General features: G+C 44.5%; 2 pseudogenes; both read right to left on the reverse strand.

The window, feature by feature from the left end:
* The window catches only part of LOC135217477 (proteasome subunit alpha type-3-like), a 65,904-nt pseudogene extending 39,489 nt beyond the window's left edge, over nt 1-26,415 (reverse strand).
* Nucleotides 1-26,833, reverse strand: part of LOC135217215 (serine/arginine repetitive matrix protein 2-like) — a 199,472-nt pseudogene that overhangs the window by 49,021 nt on the left and 123,618 nt on the right.

Genomic DNA, 26,833 nt, shown 5'->3' on the forward strand with positions numbered 1-26,833 from the left:
TCTTGGACATCAGTCTTGTGGGGTCTTTTACCGCGCACCACCAAAGTACCTTGGTCCTAGAGCCTCCCAATCCTGATGCTTTCTTTCTTTGAATGTACAACTTTAGAGCTCTTACAGGGCATAGAGATCTTTCTGCTTCCTCTTCCTACGAGACTCGATATGCATTGACTTCGAATGACTTAGGCCAGGGATTCGAGGGATTCTCATTCTTAGCTAAAAACAGGGTCTTAAACGAGCAAATAGCTGAGTCTCCCTTGAAACCTACTTTATCTTGCAGAGCATGTAATTCACTAACTCTCTTTGCCATAGCTAAAGATAATAGGAATAGGCATTTTCTGGTGATGTCTCGAAACGAAGCCAGATGAGGAGGTTTGAATCTTTCAGATGAAAGAAACTTGAGGACCACGTCTAGGTTCCAGTTCGGAGGGACCGGTTCCTTCGACTTTGAAGTTTCAAAGGACCTTATGAGATCGTGGAGATCTTTATTATCTGCCAGATCTAATCCTCTATTCCTGAAGACAGCCGAGAGCATACTTCTGTATCCCTTTATTGTGGATACCGCTAGATGAGATTGCTCTCTCAGGAATAGAAGGAAATCAACAATTTCCGCTATAGAGGTAGTGGAGGAGGACAACTTCTTAGTTCTACACCACCTTCTAAAAACCTCCCACTTCGATTGATATACTTTCGTAGTGGAGGTTCTGCGTGCTCTCGCGATCGCGCTTGCAACTTCGCGAGAAAACCCTCTCGCTCTGACGAGTCTTTCGATAGTCCGAAATGGCAGTCAGAGCGAGAGCGGGGAGGTTTTGATGGTACCTCTTGAAGTGTGGTTGTCTGAGAAGATCCATCCTTCTTGGTAGGGATCTTGGAAAGTCTACGATCCACTCTACCACCTCCGTGAACCAATCTTGGGCCGGCCAAAGGGAAAAAGGGGGCTATCAACTGTCCATCCTCGTCTCCTTTGACGACACAAACTTTTTTAGTACTAATCCCAGGATTTTGAATGGAGGAAATGCATATACGTCTACGCGAGACCAATCTAGCAGGAAGGCGTCTACCATAAGAGCTCTTGGATCTTCCACGACCGAGCAAAAGACTGCCACGCCTTTGGAAATGAATGTGGCGAAGAGATCCACATGAGGTGTCCCCCACAGCGACCAGAGATCTTGACACACTTCCTCGTGTAGGGTCCACTCTGTATGAAGGACCTGGTTCCTCCTGCTGAGTCTGTCCGCCCTCACATTCTTTACTCCCTGCACGAACCTTGTCAGAAGGGAGATGTTCCTGTGAGACGTCCAAAGCAAAAGGTCTCTCGTCAGTTCGTAAAGGAACGAGGAGTGAGTCCCTCCCTGTTTTCGAATGTAGGCAAGTGCGGTGGTGTTGTCCACGTTTACTTGCACTACTTTGTTCGACACCAGAGGTTCTAGACTCTTCAAAGCCAGATGCACGGCGAAGAGCTCTTTGCAGTTTATGTGCCAAGTCACCTGCGCTGGTTCCCAGGTGCCTGACACCTCCTTTCGAGCCTAATGTTGCTCCCCAACCTTTCTCCGACGCGTCGGAGTACAACACTAGGTCCGGGTTCTGTGTCCTTAGAGAGATCCCTTTGTTCTCTTCCAGAGGGGGCAACCACCATTCCAGGTGCGATCTTATCTCCACTGGAATGGGAAAGGCGTCCGACAGTTGTCCAGTTTTCCAACTCCAAGACTTCTTGAGGAAGAATTGAAGCGGACGTAAATGAAGTCTTCCTAGCGGGAAGAACTGTTTTCGAAGCGAGGAAAGGGTCCCTAGCAGGCTCAACCATTCCTCGCCGACGTATGTTCCTTCCTTAAGAAGAGAGAGGGACTATCTGCAAACCTTTTGCGATTCTCTCTTGCGAAGGAAATACTCGAAAACCCCAAAAACCCCGAAGAATCCATCCGAATCCCCAGATAGACTAAGTCCTGTCTGGGGGTCAGCTGCGACCTTCTCTCGAGTTCACGAGCAATCCCAACGCTTCGATCAGATCTAAAAGTTAACGTCAGGTCCTCCAAGCACTGTCTCTCTGATCTGCCCTGATGAGCCAGTCGTCCAGATACAGAGAGATATTTACTCCTTTGAGGTGAAGAAACCTCGCCACATTCTTCATCAGGCTTGTGAAGACCTGAGGAGCTGTGGACAGGCCGAAACACAAGGCTCTGAACTGAAAGATCCTTACCCCCCCGTCATGAAACGGAGGTACTTCTTCGATGAAGGGTGGATCGGGAACGTGAAAGTAGGCGTCCTGGAGATCTAGACACACCATCCAATCTCCTTGTCGCAATGACCGCAAGGACTGAAGCAGAAGTCTCCATCGAGAACTTCTCCTTCCGAACAAATTTGTTCAGAGAGCTGACGTCCAGTACTGGTCTCCAGCCTCCCGAGGCTTTCGCAACCAGAAAAAGGCGATTGTAAACCCCGGGAGTTTTGATCTAGTACTAGTTCTATCGCTCTCTTGTCCCACATTTGTTCCACCATCGATCGAAAAGTATCCCTCAGCATAGGATCCTTGTACTTGGCTGTTAGTTCCCTTGGTATTGACGTTAGGGGAGGAGTGTTCAGGAAAGGGATACGATATCCCTTCCTTATTATAGCCAACGATGACGCGTCTGCGTTTTATAAGTGTCCAGGCCTCCACAAATCCCAGGAGCCTGGCACCTACTGGTGCTTGGAGGAGAGAAGCTTCACTTTCCCTTTTTAAAGGGATGAAAGGCAGACCTACCTCTCTTCTCAGGAGCCTTCCTTCTTGCGTTAGGTCTGGAGGTAGGGGCCACCTCGAAATTAAGGCTGAACCGATGTACTCGTCCTTTCTTGTCAGTTTGTAGAAGCAGGCTTCTCTTCCTTGCTGGACTGCGTCAGAAGGTCCTGAGTCGCCTTCTCAGTTAATGAATGAGCAATGTCCTTCACCAACTGAGAAGGGAACAAAAAGTCAGACAAAGGCGAAATACAGCAGCACTGCCCTCTGAGCGTGGGAGAACTGCCTTGGTTAAAAAGGCACCATATACCGTCCTCTTCTTTAGAAGGACCTGCTCCAAACAAAGAGGAGATTTCAAACAAGAGCCATCCTTGCACCGCTTTGTCTATACAAGACAATATGCACAAAAGGGCTTCCGGTTCGATTCCTTCCGAATCATGGGCTTCTTGGACATCACCCAAGGGACCAATCTAAGAAGTGAAAACTTCCGAATACATGAAAGAGTCCCTTGAGGAGATGGTCCAGTTCAGAAATGCCCCACGTAATCCGTGCCGAGTTGAGACCTTGTCGACGTGAAGCGTCAACTAAGGTCGAAAAGTCCTGCTTTATGACGTAGACGGGAGAGCAATACCCATATTCTCTCCCGTCTGATACCAAATGCCTCTTTTACCAGCTAGTCTCGCTGGAGGCATGCAGAAGACCGTTCTTACTAAGTCCTTCTTAGACTTCATCCAAGAGTCTAAGGATTGTAGAGCCCTCTTCATTGAATGGTGGGCTTCATTTTGAGAAAGACGAAGACTTCTTCGTCTTAGCACTCGAAAAACAGAGAGCGCGGAGAAGGAGGAGCGGCAGGAGTCAATTCGTCTCCATACTCCTCTAGAAGCAAGGCAGTCAAAACTTTATAGTTCGACAGTCCTTCTCTTCCTTGATATTCTTCATCCGAGTTTACTTCCAACTCGGGATCTAAATGAGTCTCCGCTCCCAACTCTGTACGTTCTTCCTCTGAAGGAGACAAACTCCTAATAGGAGAGGGGCTAAGGGAATGATATTCTTTCCTCTTCCCCGCTTTAATAGCCCTGGAAGGCGCCAAAAGCTCAGGCTTCTCTCCATAACTAGAAGACGCTTCCCGCTTGTATGACGCTTCTCGTCCGCCAAGCGTCCTGGCTGACGCCTCCCGCTTACTTGGCTGCTGACGTCCGGATGACGCCTCGCGCCTGGAAGACGCTCCGCTCTCAAAAGGCGTCCTAACTGGCGCCAAAATATTGGTTGGAGCTTCACGTCTACCAACAGCTTTCAAAGACGCTTCATGTCTAAAAGACGTCTCACGTCTCTCTGGCGTTACGTATCGGGTGACGCTGACACCACCTTCGCCTTCTTAATAGAAGAGGGAGCGTCATCTGAGAAACGTTCTGGGCTCGAATCAATTTCGGGTTCTTTCCAATGACGCTTCAGAGGCCTCGATAAATCTGACTCCTTCCACCCTCGTTTAGGTAGAGGGAGAGGGAGATGAGAAACACTCACGAAGGACGCTTTTTCTAAAGCGCCCTTGAGCAGCCTGCCACGAAACAGAGCTTGCTGAAGGGACGTCTGACCGTTGGGGATTCCCCACGACCTCCTTAAGGCTTTCGACTTTCCTTCTCCTCTGGGCATGGGAGCTTGGAAGAGGTCTAGGCCTGGGAGCGTCGCAGGGACGATCAAACGCCCCCTCCACAACACTGGGAGAACTCACTTCACTGTAATGCTCACTTTCACTAGCCTTACCTTGTAAGTCCGCCATTTTGGACTTCATGTCTCGAATCGTAGCTTCAGATCGGCGATTTCCGAGGCCGATTCCGAAAGTACACTTTGTGAATTAGAAACATAGGGAGAATCTAAATCATTAGGATTAGAATAATTATCAGTAAAAGGCTCAATAGGCCTTGAACCACACCTTTCAGACGTCTAACCCTATCCCTCTCTAACTTCTTCAAATAAGAAGTTAAAGTCTTCCACTCTTCTGCATTTAATCCCTCGCATTCATTCAAGTATTATTAGCAGAACACTGAACCCCTACATTTATGACATAGGTGTGAGGATCAACCGAAGCTTTCGGTATCCTCACCCTGCACCCTACATTCACACACATTCTCACACTCACATTTGAATCAGACATACTGAGAAAAATCCAAAAAGCAATTCCACATTAGCGAATGCCAAAAACACGATCCAGATACGTCACCAAAAAGCCGAGAAACGATGATCAAAGGATGAAATAAGAATCTAAGTCAGGAGGTAATAGCAACAATGTTGATACCACCGGCGACAGAAAAAATATGATAGAAAACGGGGATGGTTCCTAGTCCTGCCGCCCAGGGCAGGCCGGTAGATCACCTGACCTACCTGTAGCGAGTGGCGCGAAATTTGAATTTCTGTCGGGGACGACGGAGTCTTAGCTATGTATACATGTATATCTGACAGGTAAGTTGATTGTATGAAACGTCCTTTTCAAAGGACGAGAGTCTCTCCGAGCGCTCCACCCCTTGCGCGGGGAGGACGCTTCGGAGGACAAAAAGCAATCCTTCAGGACGCGCGCTCGTGCGCGCTCCTTGGCAGCCTGGGACTTTGCAACAAGGCTGCCGAAGGGGACGCCAGATCGGTGGGGAGCCCCCGTAACCTCTTGCGGCTTTCGACATACCCTCTCCCTGAGTCTTGGGAGTCCAATAGAGGTCTAGGCCTAGAGGCATTATGGGCCGATCTGACGCCCCCTCCACAAAACACTAGGGGCACGATCACACACTTGAACAGAGCCAGTTTCCAAGGCTTTCACTTTGGTCTCCAGAGTGCGTAGAGACTCCAAAATAAGAGAGAGAGCATTAGCTTCTCCCGACACAGAATCAGAGCCCGAAGGCAACACAGGTTTAGGAGATGCAAACTCTACAGGTGTTAATACAGGAGAGATATTAGCCTTACCTTTGGTAGAACCACTCCTGGAGGAAGACCTCCTGATCCTATCGCGTTCCAATTTAAGGCGATAGGACTCATATACTCTCCAATCATCATCGGTCAATCTCTCACATTCATTGCACCGATTATCCACCAAACAATTATGCCCCCTACAACTCATACATACTGTGTGGGGGTCTACCGATGCTTTCGGTAGCCTCACCTTACAATCAGTCCTCACACACACTCTGAAACTCACAGCACTTGATCCAGACATCACGTTTACAGAAAAGCCAATCCAAAGTAAAAAAACGGTCCACTATCGCGCATGCCAATCCAACAATCCAATTCAATACCAAAAAACCAATCAGATACTTAAAAGCGAGTCAATTCCAAAAAATCCTGAGCAGAGGTCTGTAAACAGTTGTTTACCGACCGGCGACAGAAAAAAATATGAATAGAAAATGGGAATGGTTCCTGATATCCGCCTCCCAGCGGCGGGAATGGGTACTACCACTGGCCGCCCACTGCGTGTGCCGCGAGTTTTGAAATTCTGTCGGACTTCAGAAAATACAGCTATATATATATCTGTCAGGTAAGTGGCATGAACAAATTGTATTTTTCTCAATCAAAACATATGCTCCTCAATACTAACTTCCCTCTTTTAACGACTTTCTGGTCATTGCAAATTCGGCCCCATTAATTTCCTATGGTGCGAAAACAGACAAGAGGCCCAGGGAGCGAAAGCGATTGCGTCACACTACGGCGGTAATCCAACAGTAAAACATCTTCATATCTCCAAAAAGTAAATAATAAAGATATATATGCACATTACGATTATAACAATTACATGAATAGCTGATAACAATCTACATGAATAACTGGTAAACTGTTCTGCAAGAAAGTTGAGTACAGTATGGCCTCAATAATCGCGGGGGACAGGGCCCAGAACCCCCGTGATAAGTAAATATCCGTGTTATCCTGGTACCCCCCTCAAAACTTGCTTTAAACAGCCTACTTTAATAAATAACCCACCCAAGACCACTATTTCAATGTTTATAACTGCCTACTTTAGTTCAAGCACTAAATATGTCTTCAACTATCACCTTAAACTAAATTCAAGACAGTTTCAAAGTTATTCTTTCCTGTCTTCAATTTCCCCTTCATCAGATCAGCAAACAAAAGTATATTACCTAACAATTCCTTTCTATTTTCATGATTTGGCTGCTGCACCAAACTAAAAGTACATGTAGTATATCTATTTCGTGAATGAACTTTATTTATAATAAAAAGATTTGGCTGCTGCACCAAACTAAAAGTACATGTAGTATATCTATTTCGTGAATGAACATATTTATAATAAAAAAAAAAAAAACATGAGTTACTGTAATGATTACAGCACCCAACTATAATATCATTGTATAAACAGCAAAATACACCAATAAAAATCTATTTTTGTCTTTTGTTTACGTTTAGAATCAGTTGATGGACGTTTATTACCGAAAGAATTATTTTGGAAAACAATTGTTGCTAAAAGAAACTAATTTATTAATGGAATTATTATTATTTTTAACTTTGTACATAATAGTTTATGATGAATATGATACAGTGATTTTCATTGAGAGAGAGAGAGAAGAGAGGAGAGAGAGAGAGAGAGAGAGAGACGAGAAGAGAGAGAGAGAGAGAGAGAGAGAGAGAGAGAGAGAGAGAGAGAGAGCAGCCTTAGGAGGAGTAATTGTTGAATAGCTTGAAAGAGCAGCTTGGGACGGAGAGTAAACTTGACTAGCTTAGCTCGAGAATAACAATGAAATTTGTATCTTAAATATTTTATGGTGATAAGAAATGAAACATCAATACATAGTGGTAAGATATTCTCTTGTATACTGTTATAATATGTGATAATCATTGAGTCAACTATAAAAGTTGTATTGAAGCAGTTTTATAAATCACAGAAAGAATAAAAATATGGCAACACATTTGTACCTACAAATGTCGGGGACCATATAGAGAGAGAGAGAGAGAGAGAGATTTTGCTATTTACATTCATAGTATTTGAAAATGTGTAAATGAGTTAATCCTAAAAATGCATTTAGTCATGAAAAGAAGAAAACATGTTATTGTCATGATACAATAAAGTTTTATGCATACTTACCTGGCAGATATATACTTAGCTATAGACTCCGTCGTCCCCGATAGAAATTCGAATTTCGCGGCACACTCTACAGGTAGGTCAGGTGATCTACCGCCCCGCCGCTGGTGGCGGGAATAGGAATCATTCCCGTTTTCTAAGACAGATTTTCTCTTCCACCTGTCTCCTGAGGGGAGGTGGCGGGTGGGCCATACACCGTATATATCTGCCAGGTAAGTATGCATAAAACTTTATTGTATCATGACAATAACAATTTTTATGCATTCAACTTACCTGTCAGATATATACTTAGCTGATTGGCACCTTTGGCGGAGGGTAAGAGACAGCTAATCTACTGAAATAGACAGGGAACAACATATGTTGTAGGTAATAAAATTAAAAACCTTGATTCCTACCTGTGTTAGCGAAAGACTTCATGGCTACTGCCTAGGAGCCCGTATCGCTTCAAGAGCCTCAGCGAGGTAGTGACCTCATGCTGAAGTTCTTGATGGTCTGTTACAGGGGTCTTACCCACTTACGCTTCAGAACCCCTTAGGATCTTTGTCAATGGGGTCCTATCCACTTACATGACGAAACACCTTGCCTATTGGCATGATCATAGAGCAACGACACTAATCCCGATCACCTGATCCTCATTGGGGTTAGTACTACGATTGAAAGGAGTCATCCCCGAACATCCTTTCAAGCAACCCACAACTCAACAACAATATTAAAACTAATTATTAAAAATATTAAAAACAAATTTAAGGATCAGCGTCTGCTCCATTTCCCAGCATAGTATCCGCTGATACATAAGGTCCAAAAGCGAAACATTATCGTATGTTATTCTAACATCCTTTAAATAGTGGGATGCAAATACTGAATTGCACTCCAATAAGTTGCTGCTAAAATGTTTTCTCATGGACATATTCTTCGTAAAGAAAGGGAAGTTGCCACAGCCCGGACTTCGTGAGCTTTCACTCTCAGCAGCTTTAAAGAGTTCTCTTGGCAATTCCTAAGAGCTTCGGTAATTACATTCTGACAAAGAATGCCAGTGCGTTCTTGACATAGGTCTCTTGGGGTTTCTTACCGAAACACCAAAGACCTTGTCGACATCCCTGAAGCTGTGTCTTCTTTTCTAAATAAAATTTAAGTCCGGTACCTGACATGGGCAAAGGGACCAGATCCAACCAAAACTCTCTTCCTACCAGAGAAGAGAGTCCTTGACTTCGAAACTTCTAGGCCAAGGTTTAGAAGGGTTCTCATTCTTTGCTAGGAAAAGATCCTGGAAAGAAATGACAGCCGAGTCTTTTCTAAATCCCACCCGAGAGTCCAAAGCATGCAATTCACTGATCCTCTGAGCAGTTTGCTAGAGCCAACAGGAATATGCATTGCTAGTAAGATCTCTGAATGAGATTTATCTATAGGTTCGAACCTGTCCAACATCAAGAACTTTAGGACAACGTCCAGGTTCCAACTCGGGGGAATCGACGATCTCAATTTCTTAGTCTCGAAAGACCTGATGAGATCATGAAGATCCTATTATTCTCGAGATTCAGCCCTCTGTTTCTAAAAACAGCTAGAGAGCATGCTCCTATATCCCTTGATAGTTGATACGGCCAATTTGGATTCTTCTCTTAAGAAGAGGAGAAAATCCGCGATTTCGGTTACAGAGGTATTGGAAGAGGACAGCTTCTTCGACCTACACCATCTACGGAAAAACTTCCCACTTCAATTGGTAGACCCGCAGGGTAGAGGCTCTGCGGGCTCTAGCAATTGAAGTTGCCACGTTCTTTGAAAAGCCTCTCGCTCTGACCAGTCTTTCGATAGTCGAAAGGCAGTCAGGGAGAGACTTTGGATGTTTTTGTGGAACCTCTCGAAGTGGGGTTGTCTGAGCAGATCTGTCCTGTCTGGTAGAGATCTGGGGAAGTCCACCGTCCATTCCAGTACCTCTGTGAACCAGATTCGCGGGAAGGCCAAAAGGGAGCAATTAGAGTCATTCTCATTCCTTCCGATAGCCACAAATTTCCTTACTACTTCCCCCAGCAATTGAATGGGGAAAGGCGTATGCATCTAGCCTGACCAATCCATGAGGAAGGCATCGATCGCTGTGGCTCTGGGATCTTCTTCTAGCGAGCAGAGTTGTCTATTTTCCTGGAGAGGAACGTGGCAAACAGGTCGATCTGGGTCTCCCCCAGAGTGACCATATTTGTCTGCAGACTCCTGAGTGGAGCACCACTCTGTCGGGAGAACCTGGTTCCTTCTGCTCAACCTGTCTGCCCTTAGTTTTTTTTACTCCTTGGACAAACCTTGTACGCAGAATAATGCCCGTTCCTCTGTCCAGGTTAATAGAGCTCTCGCTATTTCGTTCAGAGAGAAAGAGTGAGTGCCCCCTTGATTCCGGATGTAAGCCAGAGCTGTGGTGTTGTCGGAATTGACTTGAACTACCACCCTCTGACTTCCGCTTCGAAGTATTCCAGGGCTAGATGAATTGCCAGGAGTTCCTTCGCATTGATGTGCAGAGTAGTTTTGTTGTCTGGTCCAAATGACCTGCTACTCGGTTCCTTTGGACCCAGTGTTGCTCTCCCCCAACCTGTTTCCGAGGCATCGGAAAACAACACTCGGTGAGGGTTCCGAATCAAGAGGGACAACCCCTTCGTTCCTTGTTAATGGGGTTAACCACCACTTTAGGTCGGATTTTATCCCCTGTTGGATGGGAAAAACGTCTGACAAGTCTCCTGTCTTTTGACTCCACATCCTCTTTAGATAAAATTGCAGAGGTCTGAGATTTAATCTTCCCAGGGAAATGAACTGCTCTAACGAGGAAAGGGTGCCCAGCAGACTAGCCATTCCCTCGCCGAGGTCCGTTCTTTCCCTAAGAAGTTCCGAGATCTTTTCTAAGCCTCGAGTAATTCTGTCTTTGAGATGGAACGCCCGAAAACCCGAGAATCCATCTGTATCCCCAGATAGACTATGTTCTGTCTGGGGATCAATTGTGATTTCTCGAGGTTCACGAGCAGTCCCAGAGATTTTGTCAAGTTCAAAGTCTTCTCCAAGTCCTTCAAGCACTGAATTTCCGATTTTGCTCTTATTAGCCAATCGTCCAGATAAAGGGATATATTTATCCCCTCTAGATGTAGCCAAATCTCGCCAACATTCATCACTTAACCTCGTGAACACTTGAGGGGCCGTTGAAAGGCCGAAGCATAGGGCTCTGAATTGGTATACTTTCCCCTGCATCATGAATCGGAGATATTTCTTCGATGATGGATTCAGGGGGACATGAAAGTATGCATCTTGTAGATCTAAGGAGGACCATCCAATCTCCTGGACGAAGAGCCGCAAGAACCGATTTTGATGTTTCCATAGAGAACTTTGTGTTCTCCACAAATCGGTTCAATGCGCTCACATCCAGGACCGGTCTCCACCCTCCCGAGGATTTCGGAACCAGAAAAAGACGGTTGTAGAATCCTCGGGAATGCGGATCCCGAACCACTTCGATGGCCTCCTTTTGCAACATCTGTTCTACCAGTTTGCAATAATGCTTCTTCTTGGCAGGGTCCCTGTATTTGGGGCTGACAGTTCCCTCGGATTCGTATCAAGGGAGGTCTGTCTCAAAAGGGGATCATATATCCCTTTGTTACCACGGAAAGGGACCAAATTTCTGCCTGTCTCCGAGCCCATTCTTCGGAAAATTTTCCGAAGTCTGGCTCCTACCGGTGCTTGAAGGACTGTTGTCTCATTTCGCTCTCTTGATAGGTCTGAAGGAAGACCTACCTCTCTTCTGCACTCCTCTCTTCTTAAAAGAGGGTCTGGCCGAGGTACTCCCTCGAAAGGGCTGTTGAGGAGCCCGAGTCTCTCTCTTAATATGGACCGAAGTCCTCGATTTCTTTGCAGATTGGGGCCAAGAGATCTTGTGTGGCCTTTTCTGTCAAAGAATGAGAATATCCTTTTACTAGATTTGAAGGAAACAATTGGTCCGACAGAGGAGCATACAGAAGAGTGACCTCTGAGTAGGAGTAAACTGCTTTCGTCAGAAAAGAGCTAAATAAGACTCTCTTCTTCAGAATACCAGTTCCAAACAGAGAGGCCACCTCTCCTGATCCATCCTGAACCGCCTTGTCCATACAGGAAAGAACACTATGAAGGACTTCTGGACTAAGAGATTCCTTCTCTTGTGTCTTTTTGGAACACACCCCAAGGGACCAGTCTAAGAAGTTAAAAACTTCTAAGACATTAAACAATCCCTTGAGGAGATGGTCCATCTCAGAAGTCCCCCATGTGATCTTTGCTGATGACAAGGCTTGTCTCCTAGACGAATCTACCAGATTCGAAAATCTGCTTCGGCAGTGGACGGGAGAGCTAGACCCCGTGGTTTTGCCCATCTCGTACCAAATTCCCTTCTTTCCTGATAGTCTGGAAGGAGGGCAGGTAAAGACTGTCTTCCCCGCCTTCTCCTTGGATTCCAACCAATTTCCTACGAATCGGAGAGCCTTGTTCATGGAAATGGTTGGCTTCATTTTAATAAAAGATGATTGTTTCGGGACCTTCGTGCTTGTAAATAAGGACCTTGGAGAAGGAGGAGCAGTCGGGCTTAAAGAGTCCCCAAACTCTTGAAGTAAGAGGGCTGCCAGCGTCTTGTAATCTGACAAACCCGGAGCCGAGTGATCTTCAAGTCCGAAATCTCTTCCAAATCCAATTCCGAAGAGGATTGTTTATTTCCAGCAGGAGACTGGCCTCTTGCAACATCCACCCCACTCTCGCAAGAACGACCACCGCCTGTGCGATACCTTGCGTCCCTACGAGAGATAGGTTGATCCTGCAAAACGACCTTATCCTTCTCCTGGCAAGAGCGATGGCCGCTTGTGCGACACCTTTCTCTCCTGTCAGACGAAGGATGCCTCTCCTATCGCTTTCTCCGGAACCACCTATGTCCCTGACAAGGAATACGGCCGCTTGTGCGACAACTAGAGTCCTTGTCAGGTAAAGGATTTATCCTTCCGAAAGCTAAAACAAATCCTCTTGGCTTAATTGTCTTTTGGAAGAAGTCCGTCTCTTATTTGTCACTTGTGGCTCATTGCGCCGGTTGGCGCTCGTGATTCCTTGCGCCAAGCTGGCGCTTCTGGCGCATTTCGGCAGGGTGGCGCTTCTGGCGCATCTGACGCTTCTGGCGCATTTCGGCAGGGTGGCGCTTCTGGCGCATCTGGCGCATTTCGCCAGGCTGGCGCTTCTGGCGCATATGGCGCATCTGGCGCTTCTGGCTCTTCTGACTCGTATGGAGTCTCAAACGCATCTGGCGCATTGCGCCAGGTTGGCGTTTTTGGCGCATTCTTCATACTCCTCTGAGTATAAGCCGAAACTTCCGTTTCTTCTTTCCTTCCCTTCGTCTTCTTTATAGGAAGGAAAGAGTCCTTTCTCCTGGGAGTTTCCTTAGTAAAAACTCCTACTAAGGCCGAAAGTTGCTCCTGCACATTTAGGATAATTTTCGCAGCCGCATTCTCTTTTTCCTTCCTGATTCAGGTGAGGGATGTCTAGAAGCGGAAGGAAACTCCGATTTCGTTTAGGAACCAATCTCCTTTTCTTCTTCTCACAAGGTGATAGATCGGAGAAAAGCTCAGGGCTTGAATCCAAAGTTGGAGCCTTCCAACTTCTCTTTAAGGGGTGTGACAGTTCATCAGAACTCCATCCCCTTACATTCGGTGAAGAATCTGACGAAGAAAAATGAAGTTTTTATGATAAAACGAAGTTTAATGTATACTTACCTGGCAGGTATATATATAGCTATATTCTCTGTTCCACCTGGCAAGAAATTTTCAAAACTCGCGGCAATCGCTAGTAACCTATTAGTAGTTCAGCACAACCACCACCCCGTTACCAGTGGCGCTAGCGCTAGAAACCGTTCCCAATTGGGCCAGATTTTCTCTGACCCTGTCCCCTGAGGGGAGGCGGGTGGGAATTAAATTATATATACCTGCCAGGTAAGTATACATTAAACTTCGTTTTATCATAAAAACTTCATTTTAATGTATACACTTACCTGGCAGGTATATATATAGCTGATTGACATTTGGAGGTGGGTCAAGGACAGCAAACATTCTTAGAGTATATATATTATTAAAATATTATTCAAAACTTCCAGGTTCCTTACCTGCTAAGGTAGCTGACTTCATAGGTCCTGCCTCCTAAGCCTGCTTAAACCTTAGTAGCTCTCAACAAGGAAGTGTCCTGTCTGTTGAAGAAGCTAAGACTGGAACTGACAACTGGACGTGACCAATGTGTTGACAGATCCTTACAGCCCTCTTATGCCTTAAGCGGCATTCAAGCTAGTAACAGATCATTTACCTGAACTACACACACACCATCACCCGATAATACAACACAACTGAGAAAGTACCGCACCCATTTTTCTCAGACGACCAAGAAACACAAACACCATCACCTAATAAAAACAACTAGCTTACAAGAAGGTTATGGGGTAGTAACTCCTTTGCCCAATACTGTACCCGAGGACACGTATGGACCTAGCGTCTGACAATTATCGAAGGTTGTTTGAACGTCCCTAAGATAATGAGACGCAAATATTGAATTAGTTCTCCAATATGTTGATTCAATAATTTCCTTGAGGGCTAAATTCTTTTTTTAAAAGCTAATGAAAGTCACACTAGCCCTTACTTCATGAGCCTTCACTTTCAAAATACCAAAGCTCTGCTCTTCACACAAACATATGAGCCTCTTTAATTAACTCTCTCATGAAAAAGGCTAGAGCGTTCTTCGTCATGGGTCTAGTGGGGTCTTTAACTGAACACACAGAGCATCAGACCTCCCTCTGATAACTCTTGTTCTTTCTAAATAACATCTCAAGTGCTCTCACTGGGCAGAGAACTCTTTCTTGCTCGTTACCGACCAATTCAGCTAGACCCAAAACTTCAAGGATCTTGGCCAAGGATTAGCTGGATCCTCATTCTTGGCCAAGAAACCTTCTTGGAATGAACACACTGCATTGCCGTGTCTCCATCCCACCTTCTTCGATATGGCCTGAAGCTCACTAACTCTTTAGCAGTTGCCAATGCTACTAAAAAGATAGTCTTCTTAGCAAGATCTCTCAGAGAGGATTCCTCTAACGGTTGTTCGAATTTGCTAGAAGTTAAATACTTCAAGACCACATCCAGGTTCCACGCAGGTGGCCTGCCTTCTGATTGTTTCTTCGTCCCAAACGACCTAATCAGATCTCTCAGATCTAAGTTATTCGAGATGTCTAGATCCCTGTGTCTAAACACTGAGGTTAGCATACTCTTATAACCTTTAATTGTCGAAACTGACAAGTGTAAATCCTTCCTCAAGTAAAGAAGGAAAATCTGCGATTTGGGGTCACAGAGGTACTGGATGAAGACACTTTCCTGTTTTTTTACACCACTTCCGGAAATTGTCCCACTTCGACTGATACACCGTGATTGTGGAGGGTTCTTCTGGATCTAGCCACTGCACTGGCCACCTCTCTAGAATATCCCCTCGCTCTGACCAGAACGTTCGATAGTCTGAACGCAGTCAGACCCAGAGCGAGGGTATTCTTGTGAAACCTGTCGTAAGTGGGGTTGTTTGAGTAAATCTACGCTTAGAGGAAGAGTCCTTGGCGTATCTACTGTTCCTCCATTCCAGTACCTCTGTGAACCAACTTTGGGCCGGCCAAAACGGGGCTACTAAGGTCATCCTCGTTCCTTTGCTCTCCCTGAACTTCTTCATCACTTTCCCCAGCACCTTGAACGGAGGAAAAGCGTACAGATCTAAGTTTGACCAATCCATCAAGAACGCATCTACCGCCACTGCTTCCTGGTCTGGAATCGGAGAGCAATATGTTGGTAACCTCTTTGTTCTGGCTGTCGCAAACAGATCACTACCGGACGGCCCACAACTTCCACAGGCTCTGGCAAACCTCCATGTGCAACGTCCACTCCGTCGAGAGAAGTTGCTCTCTCCTGCTCAACAGGTCCGCACCCACGTTCTTCTCTCCTTGTATAAACCTGGTGAGTATCACGACCTTTTCCTCTTCTGCCCAAAGCAGAATTTCTTTTGCCAGATTGTAAAGGGGAAAAAGAATGAGTTCCCCTTGCTTCCGAATATATGCCAGAGCCGTGGTGTTGTCCGAGTGACCTGCACTGTCTTGTTTCGAATCAACTCTCTGAAGTGCTCAAAGCCAAGAAAATTGCCAACAGTTCCTTCCTGTTTATGTGCCACTTTGTTTTCGTCCTTGTTCCAAAGTCCCGACACCTCTTGAGGGCCTAATGTCGCTCCCCAACCCGCGTCCGACGCGTCGGAAAACAAGACGAGGTTTGGGTTCTTCGCTGAAGCGACATCCCTCTTGCTAACCTGCCTGGAGTTAGCCACCACTTTAATTCCTCCTTTACTTCGGTCGGAATTAGAAACTGGAAGGAATCCGGTTGCGATTTTCTTGGCCATGAATCCTTCAGGAAAAACTGAAGAGGTCTCATGTGCAGTCTTCCTAAAGAAATGAACCTCTCTAGTGAAGAGAGTGTGCCCAGTAAGACTCATCCACTCTCTTGCAGAGCATCGGTCTTTCTTTAGAAAATCCTGCACCTTCTGAATGCATTGGGCTTGCCTTTCGGGGGACGGAAAAAGCCCGAAAAGTCACTGCCAGAAATCTGAATCCCCAAATAAACTATCTGTTGTTTGGCTCCAAATGGGACTTTCCCATATTCACTACCAGAACCTAGGTCCTTTTGCCTAAGTCCAATGTTTGACTTACGTCCTCCAGACATTGACTTCTCGACTGGGATCTTATCAACCAGTCGTCCAGATACAAAGGACCTCTGATCCCTCTTAATGTAGCCATCTCGCCACATTGGACATCATCCTCGTGAATACTTGAGGGGCTGTGCAAAGGCCGAAGCATAGGGCCTTGAACTGAAAGACCCTGTCCTGAATCACAAAACCTTAGATACTTCCTGCTTCCTGGATGAAAAAAATCGGAATATGAAAGTATGCGTCTTGTAAGTCAGAGTCGCCATCCAGTCACCTGGACGTACCGCTGCCAGTACTGAATCGTTCGTCTCCATAGTGAACTTGGTCCTTTTCTACGAAAAGATTCAGTTGACTTACGTCCAGCACTGGCCTCCAACCTCCCGAGGACTTTGCAACCAGGAACAGACGGTTGTAAATCCCGGAGATTCGTGATCCAGAACAGGTTCTATTGCTCCTTTCTATAGCATGGAAGCTACCTGCTCCCACAGAGCCACTTTCTTCTCTAAATCGTTGTAATTTGCCCCGAGGGCTCTCGGAGATGTTGCGAGAGGAGGTCTTTTCACGAAAGGAATCTTGTACCCTTCCCGAGCTACGTTGACAGCCCAGGGATCTGCCTTCATTTGTTGCCAAAACTTCCCAAAAACCTTGAAGTCTGGCTCCCACTGTCGTCTGGAGGACCGAGTTCTCATTCTTTAGAGGGGGTCTTGGCTCCTCTTTTCGCGGGTATCTCTTACCCCTAAATGCGGGTCGAGTGAATGTTCTTCCTCGAAAGGGCTGTTGCGACGGTCTAGTCTCCTTTTGGCGTCTTCTTCACCACTTGGTTGGTAAGAACTTCTTAACCGAAGACGAAAGAAGATCTTGAGTGGCTTTCTGCGAAAGGGATAGAGCTATATCCCTAATCACCTCTGAAGGAAACAGCTGTTTCGAAAGGGGAGAGAACAGTAACTCCGATTTCTGAGAGTTAGAAACTCCTTTTGAGGCGAACGAACACAACAGCGATCTCTTCTTAAGCACTCTGCTGTGAATAACAAAGCCAGCTCATTCGTTCCGTCTCTAAGAGCCTTATCCATGCAGGACATAATGCTCTTAGCTGTTTCTAAGCTCCTGCGAATCCTCTTCTCCTATGGAATTCGCTAAGCGCTCCCAAAGACCAATCCAAGAATTAAAGACTTCGAAAGTCCTAAAATCCCTTTAAATAGATGGTCAAATTCCGAGGACGTCCACCAGACCTTGGCCGACTGTAACGCCTGTCTGCGTGAGCTTGTCCACTATACTGGAGAAGTCCCCCTGGGAGGAGGCAGGTACTCCCATGGCCTAGACTTTCTCCAGTAGCGTACCATACTCCTGATTTAGAAGCTAACTTAGCTGGAGGAAAACAAACGAGGTATTTTCCCGCTTCTTTCTTGTCCTTCATCCAGGTCATTCACCCGTTGAAGGGCCTTCTTTGCCGAAATTGACATCGTCATTTTCAGGAAGGAGGACTTCTTTGGAGTCCTAGTCTTGGAAAACTGTGATAAGGGGGATAACGGAGCTGTCGGTTTAAATTCCCCCTCAAAAAAACAGCAATAAGACGTGAAGTCAGAACCTTATAATCTGAAGAAGGTCTATTCTTTCTTCAATTACTTCCAACTCTTCTTCTGCTGAAGAAATATCTTGCAAGTCGTCGTCGTATTGACGCTTCGTTGACGGACTAGCGTCCTGCCGCCTGCGTCCTGCGGCTCGCGAGGCATCGGCGTCCTGCCGCCTCTCGATGTCTTGCCGCCTGCGTCCTGCGGCTACCGATGCGTCTGCGTCCTGCCGCCTCTCAATGTCCTGCCGCCTGCGTCCTGCGTCCATCGTAGACACGCCTGCTTCCTGCCGCCTGCGTCCTGCGTCCACCATTGGTCCCGCGTCCTGACGTTTGCGTCCTGCTTCTTCCGACACTATTTTCCTCCTAGCGCCAGTGCGCCCTGCGTCCTCGGGCGAACGCGTCCTTGGTCTTCCCTTTTCGAAGACTTAATGGGAAGGAAATCGTCCTTACGCCTCGAAGATGCTTGTTCAGGAGCATCCCAAGACTTCACCAACACTGCCAACTTGGACTGCATTTCCCGTAAGAAATGCTTCGTACCATCCTCCTGAATGGTAGACGACGAAGGACGAGGATTACGAGCTGGACTGCGACCTAAAGGAGAGCGATCTTGTACTCTACCCGACGGAGAAATACGAGGGGAGGATCCATAAGAAGATGGAGGCGATTCTCCCAAGGCAATACCATGCCGAGGACGGACGTATATCGCCAGTGCGATTTGCGTCCTCTCTAGCACGAAAAATCCTTTTTCCTCTTGATCGGTACTGCTTCCCCGTCTTCCGAGGATGACAACACCTCAGGACTACTCCAAGCCTCACTATCTTGCACCTGTCTCTCGAGAGCAGTTGATGTCCTGAACGTCCTCTTGAGTGGGCGAGACACCACTGCATACCGACGTTCTCGCTCGGAAGTCGAACCTTCCGAGGACGCACACTTCCCAGTTACGCCTTTTCTGCGGCGAACTGCAACAGCCTGGGAACTTGCAACAGGACTGTTCGAAGGGACGCCTGACCGTGTCAAAACCTCTCTCGCCCTTCGACTGTCGACATGTTCTCTCCCTTGGGTCTGGGAGCTTGACAGAGGTCTAGGTCTAGGAGCACGAGAGAGACGATCAGACGCCCCCCTCCACTACACTTTCACTGACATCGAAAGCACTAACTTTGTCTGTAAGTCGCTGTATCTGGTCGCCCATGGACGCAAGGGCAGCGAACACTTTCACAATATTTGTATCGTTCGTCTCCTCCGATACAGCAGCGGGCGCAGGAGATACCTGGGGAGAAGGAACTACCAATTCTACATTAGAAGGAGCTGGAGAGGAAATACAATCACTCCTTTTACTCGCAAAGAATTTGACTTCTCACTACGAGAAACAGATCTCCTTACACGATCTTTCTCCAGTCTCTCAACGTATTTCATAAAGACCTCCATCCTTCTCTGATAAATTCTCACATTGAATGCATCTATTCTCCCAAGTACACACATTCTCCCTACATCTTACAAACGGTATGAGGGTCGACCGAAGTAAAGCTTTCGGCAGTCTTACCTTACACCCTCTTTTACACACACTCTAACATACTTCCAGAGTCAGACATCTTAAGAACAATCCAAAGCGAATGCCAAGCTAACGTTTCCGAGTACAATACCAAAATCCAGATCAGTCAGCAACGAGAATGAAAAATTCTAGCAGGGAACCACCAACAATGTTGCCGGTTCGGCTGGCAGAGAAAATCTGGCCCAATTGGGAACGGTTCCTAGCGCTAGCGCCACGGTAACGGGGTGGTGGTTGCCTGAACTACTAATAGGTTACTAGCGATTGCCGCGAGTTTTGAAAATTTCTGCCAGGTGGAACAGAGAATATACTATATATATACCCTGCCAGGTAAGTGTCATACATTAAAACACTTCTTTTGGATGCTTTTTCGATAGCGATCCTTGGCAGTTCGGGTCGTCACAGAATCTGCCGAGGGGACGCCTGATCGGTGGGGATTCTCCGTAACCTCCGTAAGGCTTTCGACATTCCTTCTCCTCTGGGCCTGTGAGCTTGGAAGAGGTCTAGGCCTGGGAGCGAGACAGAGCCGATCAGACGCACCCTCCACTGCACTAGGGACACTTAATTCACTATCACTGTGCTTACCTTTCAACGTCAGCATTTGACGTGCCATTCTTTGTAGCGCAGCTTTAAGATCTGCAATTTCCATTGCCGGATTTGCAGTCTTAGTACTAGAGGAAGAAGATGAGGTTTAGGTTAGGTGTTAATTTATAGGCTCGTTAGAGCGAGACCTACTTACGCTTCTGGAGGAAGCCTTCCTAGCCCTATCCATATCTAATTTCCTTAAATATGAATTTAAATTCTTCCATTCTTCCTCATTCATATTTACACATTCATCACAGGTGTTAGAAATTGAACATTCATTCCTTCTACACCCCTTACAAACTGTGTGAGGGTCTACCGAAGCTTTCGGTAGCCTCACCATGCATCCCTCATTTACACACTGTCTTCTAACCGTAAAGCTAGAATCCGACATCATGAGAATATCCAAAACCAAGTCCAAAAAAAACAGTCCACGAAAGAGTGTGCCAAACCAAAGATCCAATACGTCACCCAAAATAACCGGCTTAGAAGTCAATATCGATGAAAAACACGAAAATCAAATCAGGAGTAACAACAACAAGTTGCTGTCATGGCCGATAGAGAAAATCTGTCTTAGAAAACGGAATGATTCCTATTCCACCCGCCACCGACGGCGGGGCGGTAGATCACCTGACCTACCTGTAGAGTGTGCCGCGAAATTCGAATTTCTATCGGGGATGACGGAGTCTATAGCTAAGTATATATCTGACAGGTAAGTTGAATGCATAAAAACAGTAATTAGTGAATCTTGCTCTATGATAAAATTCGCGATTTTGTTAATTTTCCGGGATATAGTATTTGGGCTCCAAAACAAAGTAAGAAGAAAGAGTTTAGAGGATACTTATGTAAAATACAATGTAGTTTGTAGAACGGTGTAACCACTATCACATTATGTAAAAATAGTATGTACGAATGAGACTGTAGGTTTGGTGACATCACGGTGAACATACCTATTTTTTTCGTGAATGAATATACATTTATGATAAAAAATACTTACTGTCTGGTTTACAGTACCATACTTTAATATTAATGTAATCACATCAAAATAAAGTAATCAGTGTATACTGTAAACTTGTAAAGTGTATTTTTGTCTTTTGGAAAATGCATTCCCCAATTATTCCTTGAAGAGGCTTCTTAGTATGAAGATAAGCCAATAATATATAAGATATGCGTTTTATTATGAATATATGACAATAATATATAAGGTAAAAATGGTTTTATTATGTTTACGCTTCGTCGCCGATCGCAAACAACAATACGATAATCTATGACAATTATTGTTTGTATGACTGTAGTGTTCAGAGAAGTGATTACATTAGTACCCAAAACAATAATGAAGTTCGAATTGAAATTAATGTTTTCCTAAATGTTATTGCTACTGTAATAACACTACTACTATTAACATTTCTAACAAATGTTAAGAATGACAAAGATCACTGTGAAGTGTAACTCAATGTTTACATTTATGCTGGCCACTCGACTACAAGTTGATGTCAATGATGTGGAATTATTCCATGAATAGGCTAGGCTATATATTATGAAGATATGCCAATAATATATAAGGTGAGAATGGTTTTATTTCCTTTATTGTCAGTTAATATCATAATGTGAATCTATTAATGCATTTGCTGGTTATCGGAACCAGACGAGGCTTAGCCTACCATGGACAAGCCTGTGATGCTGGGATTCATACCAGCGATATAGAATGAGAAGTGGTCGAAGGAAAAACCTGTGATTAACTGAATCCGTGATTGCTGATCCACGACTAAGCGAGGCCCCACTGTATAGCAATTCATTTACAATAGGTACGAAAGTCAAGATGTCGTGACATCATAATACAGGGCTTAAAAAAACATGATATTGTTATGATACAATAAAGTTTGTTCATACTTACCTGGCAGATATATATATAGCTGTATTTTCTGAAGTCCGACAGAATTTAAAAAAAAACTTCCGACGACGACACGCAGTGGTCGGCCAGGTGGTTAGTACCCATTACCCGCCGCTGGGAGGCGGGTATCAGGAACCATTCCCATTTTCTATTCATAATTTTTATTTCCACTGTCCCCTGAGGGGAGGTGGGTGGGTACTTGATTATATATATCTGCCAGGTAAGTATGAACAAACTTTATTGTATCATAACAATATCATTTTGTTCATGAAACTTACCTGTCAGATATATATATATAGCTGAATCCCACCGTTGGAGGTGGGAAGGGACAGAATAGAAGGATTTTGGGAAACAAATGCATGCAGATGATGTACATCTTGTTCCACCTGTTAGCATAGCTGACTTCGTGATTACAGTCACCCAAGTCTGCTTCTGCTTTACTAGAGTTGCCAGCGAGGTAGAGACCTATAAAGCTGGTGCACTCCAGATGATCTGTCAACGGGGGCGTGACCACAATGTGACTAGAACCATATTGACCATACCATGAGGGCTAAGAAGTAAAATAAATATATATATATATATATATCACTACCTGACCAACCTAGCCAAAGTTAAGGTGTTTTAGGGCCAGAAGGCAACATTACAGGGTTAGGAGTAACAATAACAGAAGTAGCACTCTTCACAACAATGAAGGAGAGCGATCACCTCTCGCAGACATATTCATAACCCGTAGGCCATACTAATAGGGTTAGGCAAAATAAAGTCTACAGGAAGGTTAGCAGGTTCACTACCCTGACTTTTGTTTACTGATTAATTGCGTACATACGAATCATAATTTTTCCTTACGGAATTAGACATGTTGACTGATTAATTGCGTACATACGAAACATACGTCTTCCTTACGGAATTAGACAAAGTCTCACACTCCTTACATGACAAATCTCAAGAAAGAAGCAAGACCTATACCCCTCTTGCATACCAAGTGCGGATCTACCGAAGCTTTCGGTAGCCACACCCTATCTTTGCAGACAATACCCTCTGAAACTAGCCTAACTAGATTCAGATATCTTATGCAAAAATGAATCAAATTCAAATCAATTTAAGATAGCGTATGCCTAGCCACAAATCCAAGTAAATAAATTAAAAGACAATTAGGATACTTAGCAGCAATGAAGTTTCCAAAATCCTAAGCCGGAGGTACTGAAAACAGGTGTTTTCAGCACCGGCAACAGAAAAATTATGAATAGAAAAATGGGAATGGTTCCTGATACCCGCCTCCCAGCGGCGGGAATGGGTACTAACCACCTGGCCGACCACTGCGTGTGTCTGAAGTTTTTTTTTTAATTCTGTCGGACTTCAGAAAATACAGCTATATATATATCTGACAGGTAAGTTTCATGAACAAAATTCTAATTCCAAAAAATAATTACTTAAATTTGAGTCAGGAATCGAGTCACTTTCTCAATAAAGAATATTTTCAAATTAATCACAATAAATATGTAAAATATTGATGCCTTACTATTTATTTAAATAATTATCTAGTGCACGCTTCGTCGTCGTCTTCTACCAAAACCGTAGTTTCCTTTAACCCCTTCTTACCGGGTCCGGGGGGTGAGCAGAATGTAAAACATTGCGTTCCCGCTGCCGAACTGAATCTCTCGGTAGTGACTCCAGTTTGGAGGGGTGCCGATCGTAAAAATATTTGCCAAAAATACACTAATCAAGACAGGCTAATGAAATTATCAGGTATTATTAGCACTATAATAACGCATATTCTCTGTGAGTTTTATCATCCTACAGGGAAAATAAATGATCTTATGAAAAAAAATGTGAAACTCAAGTGTCCCTTGTACAAGGGACACTGGTGGTCGGTGAGAAAACTACAGTCTTGAATAGAAACTCAGTCTTGCAGAATGTTGGTATATCCACCTGGAACATGCACATAAAGTATTATCAAAATAGAACAGTAAATAAGCATGTAATAACAAAAGAGCAACAACTAAAGCGAAAGCCCCGCCAATAAATATGGAAATCGCAAATTTTATTAGCATATCTCTCAAAAATTGGTCGATGTCGTTTTCTACGTTTTCTAAGATTAGTTTCATCACAGAAAACAACCTTAGGGGTATCTAAAACTAATTTTTCAAGTTTCTTCGTCCCTCAGAAAAAATTACTTTTTCGCTTTTTTCTCTGGTTTGGTTTTTTTATATAAAGTTACTATAAGGCTTTATTTTACCTTCAATTTATCTGGTGTTCATATCTTTATTTGTAAAATGTAATAAGTGAATAAATAAATAAAATACAGTAAATGATGATGCAACTGGTTTTATACTTGGGTAGAAGTTATTACATGTTTACGCTTGTCTGGTTTTGTGATTTTTTGTTGAGACGCAGTTCATCTGTCACCTACACACTACTATAAGCAGTAATAATATTTTTTTTTTTTTGGTTCATCATACGTCTGGCATCGTGTCATACTGTTTATTTGCTCCAAACTCTTCAAACCGAAATTACAGAATGATTGGCAAGTCCCTATCTGAAAAGAAAAGAGGAGTTTTGGTGGTACTTACGTACCACCTTTATGCACCCGGGGCGGTGTAGTAGACTTGAATGGTGGTACCCGCCTACCTCCAAACAAACTTTCGGTAATGAAGAGGTTAAAAACATCGTGGCAAGGGAGTTTTCCGATTGTTGTGATGAAAGTACCCCAGCGTCTATGGGTACAAGTGGTGTGTGAATTCATCACAGGAAATGGGAAAATTGCTGTGCATAAGCGACTCCACAAACATCAAGATGGTGTCAATCTTCTAAGTTACATATTTAATAGTTAGTAAAAATTTCGAAAGCGTTTTGGTGAAGTTTGCACTGCGCTGGCCACCCTTTTCATTACCCTCTGTTTAAAGCTTAAAATATGGCCTTAATTTCTAACTTTGGAGAAAATACTTACTTCGAAAGGAGAGTAGAGGTCTTTAGCTCCGTCTCTCACTAACAACAACTCGCGACTGATGACCATCTCCGGTGTCAGGACGCGTTATAAGTACTTTTTCGGAGGGTGTCCAGCCATGGTCGTCGGTGTGTTGGCCAGTCCATGCGGTGTTTTACCATTTGGGTTGTTTACACTTTACCGGGCCAGTTGCTCCCTACTTTGTTTGTTGTTGTTTTGGTATCGCGACACCCAAATCCATCCGCCACGGTAAGTAGCCTTACTGTAACCCCTGTGGTTAGCGCGCGCAGCGCAACATTACCTCTTGCCAGAACATGCCGTGCCTGCCAAGAATCTTTAAATTTGCGGATAAGGCGCGAAGCGCCGTTCCGCCACGGCCTTTCTGACAGCACACATAAATCGATCGTCGCGGATATGTACTAGTAGCTCCCTACTTTGTTTGTTGTTGTTTTGGTATCGCCGCCATATTGGTTTTGGTGTTCTTCCGCCGATTTCGGTCGGCGGTCGAGTGGGCCCGCTAATCTGTAAGTGCTCCCCCTATTTTGAGAGGAAAGTAGAGGTCTCGAGGTGTTGCTTCCACAACCAATGACTCGTGACTGGTGTCCATCTCCACGTCAGGAAGTGTTAAAAGTACTTTTTCTGGAAGGTGGGTCAACATGCAGGCAAGACTGGCACAGGTAGTCCACTCGGTTGTTTGCCCTATTTTGTGACTTCAAAAGGAAAGTAGAGATCTTGATCTGTTGTTTCCACGCTGGTTGGGTTATGACTTGCGTCTAATTCAGGATACTGGAAGTGTAATTCAGGATACTGGAAGTGCTAAGTTATTTATTTTTTGGGAAAGTGACCACGAAACGGTACGGTGTCCGCTTGTCCGCACAGGGGTGTTTTACCCGATCTTCGTAAATGAATGACACCGAATCGTGCCGGGAGCCGTCTGGCCTAAGCAACAGTCTGTTTAAAGAAATACTGGCAAGGCACTTAAAACATGTTCTATATAAAATAGTTAATAGAACTTGAAAAGCTACATATCCGAAAAATAGGTGGAAAGAAAAGAAAAAATGACTTGGTACCCTATTGACTTTCGTACCCTCCTCGACTAAAAGTCCAACCATGTCCTGTTCTTGCGGTTTTTACACTTAAAATGCATACATGAATGATTAATTATTCTGTATTTAAACAAGAGGCTGTCCATTTTTCACAAGGAAATCTTGTTATATATACTTACACCTGTTCCAATCGAGCTCATGGTTTACGTTGGTTAATTCCAATTGCGTCCAAACACCGCTATTCTATCAACTCACGTCCACAACTCTTGTCAACCCATCATACGATATTAGCGTACAACACCACTGTCAGGATTGCACGTTATAACCAAGGTAAAGAGGTTACAACAACACGGTTTAATGTACGCGCAGTACGGTATAGAAAATATAGACATAGTATGGTATAATATATACGTAATATGAACGGCCTTCTAAATGAACAAAGAATATGTATCTTAATGTGCTAGTTTTTCATTTGTATCATCTATAGGATTCTTTACACACCATTTTTTACTTGAAGTTATATTGGACTAATGTATAATATAATTTCTGTATTAGTTTTTATGTATATTTTTCAGATAAAGTAACAAACTATGTAGTTTGTTTCCGAAACAAGCTTATCGAGCTTACCCGGAAAAAATTAAATGTTAATGCGGTTAACATGACAATTAAAAAAACGTAATACTTATTGTCATAACACAACAAAATTTGTTTGTTTTGTTTGATAATGAGTACAATGA

Source organism: Macrobrachium nipponense, chromosome 7 (assembly GCF_015104395.2).
Source record: "Macrobrachium nipponense isolate FS-2020 chromosome 7, ASM1510439v2, whole genome shotgun sequence".
NCBI lineage: Eukaryota > Metazoa > Arthropoda > Malacostraca > Decapoda > Palaemonidae > Macrobrachium > Macrobrachium nipponense.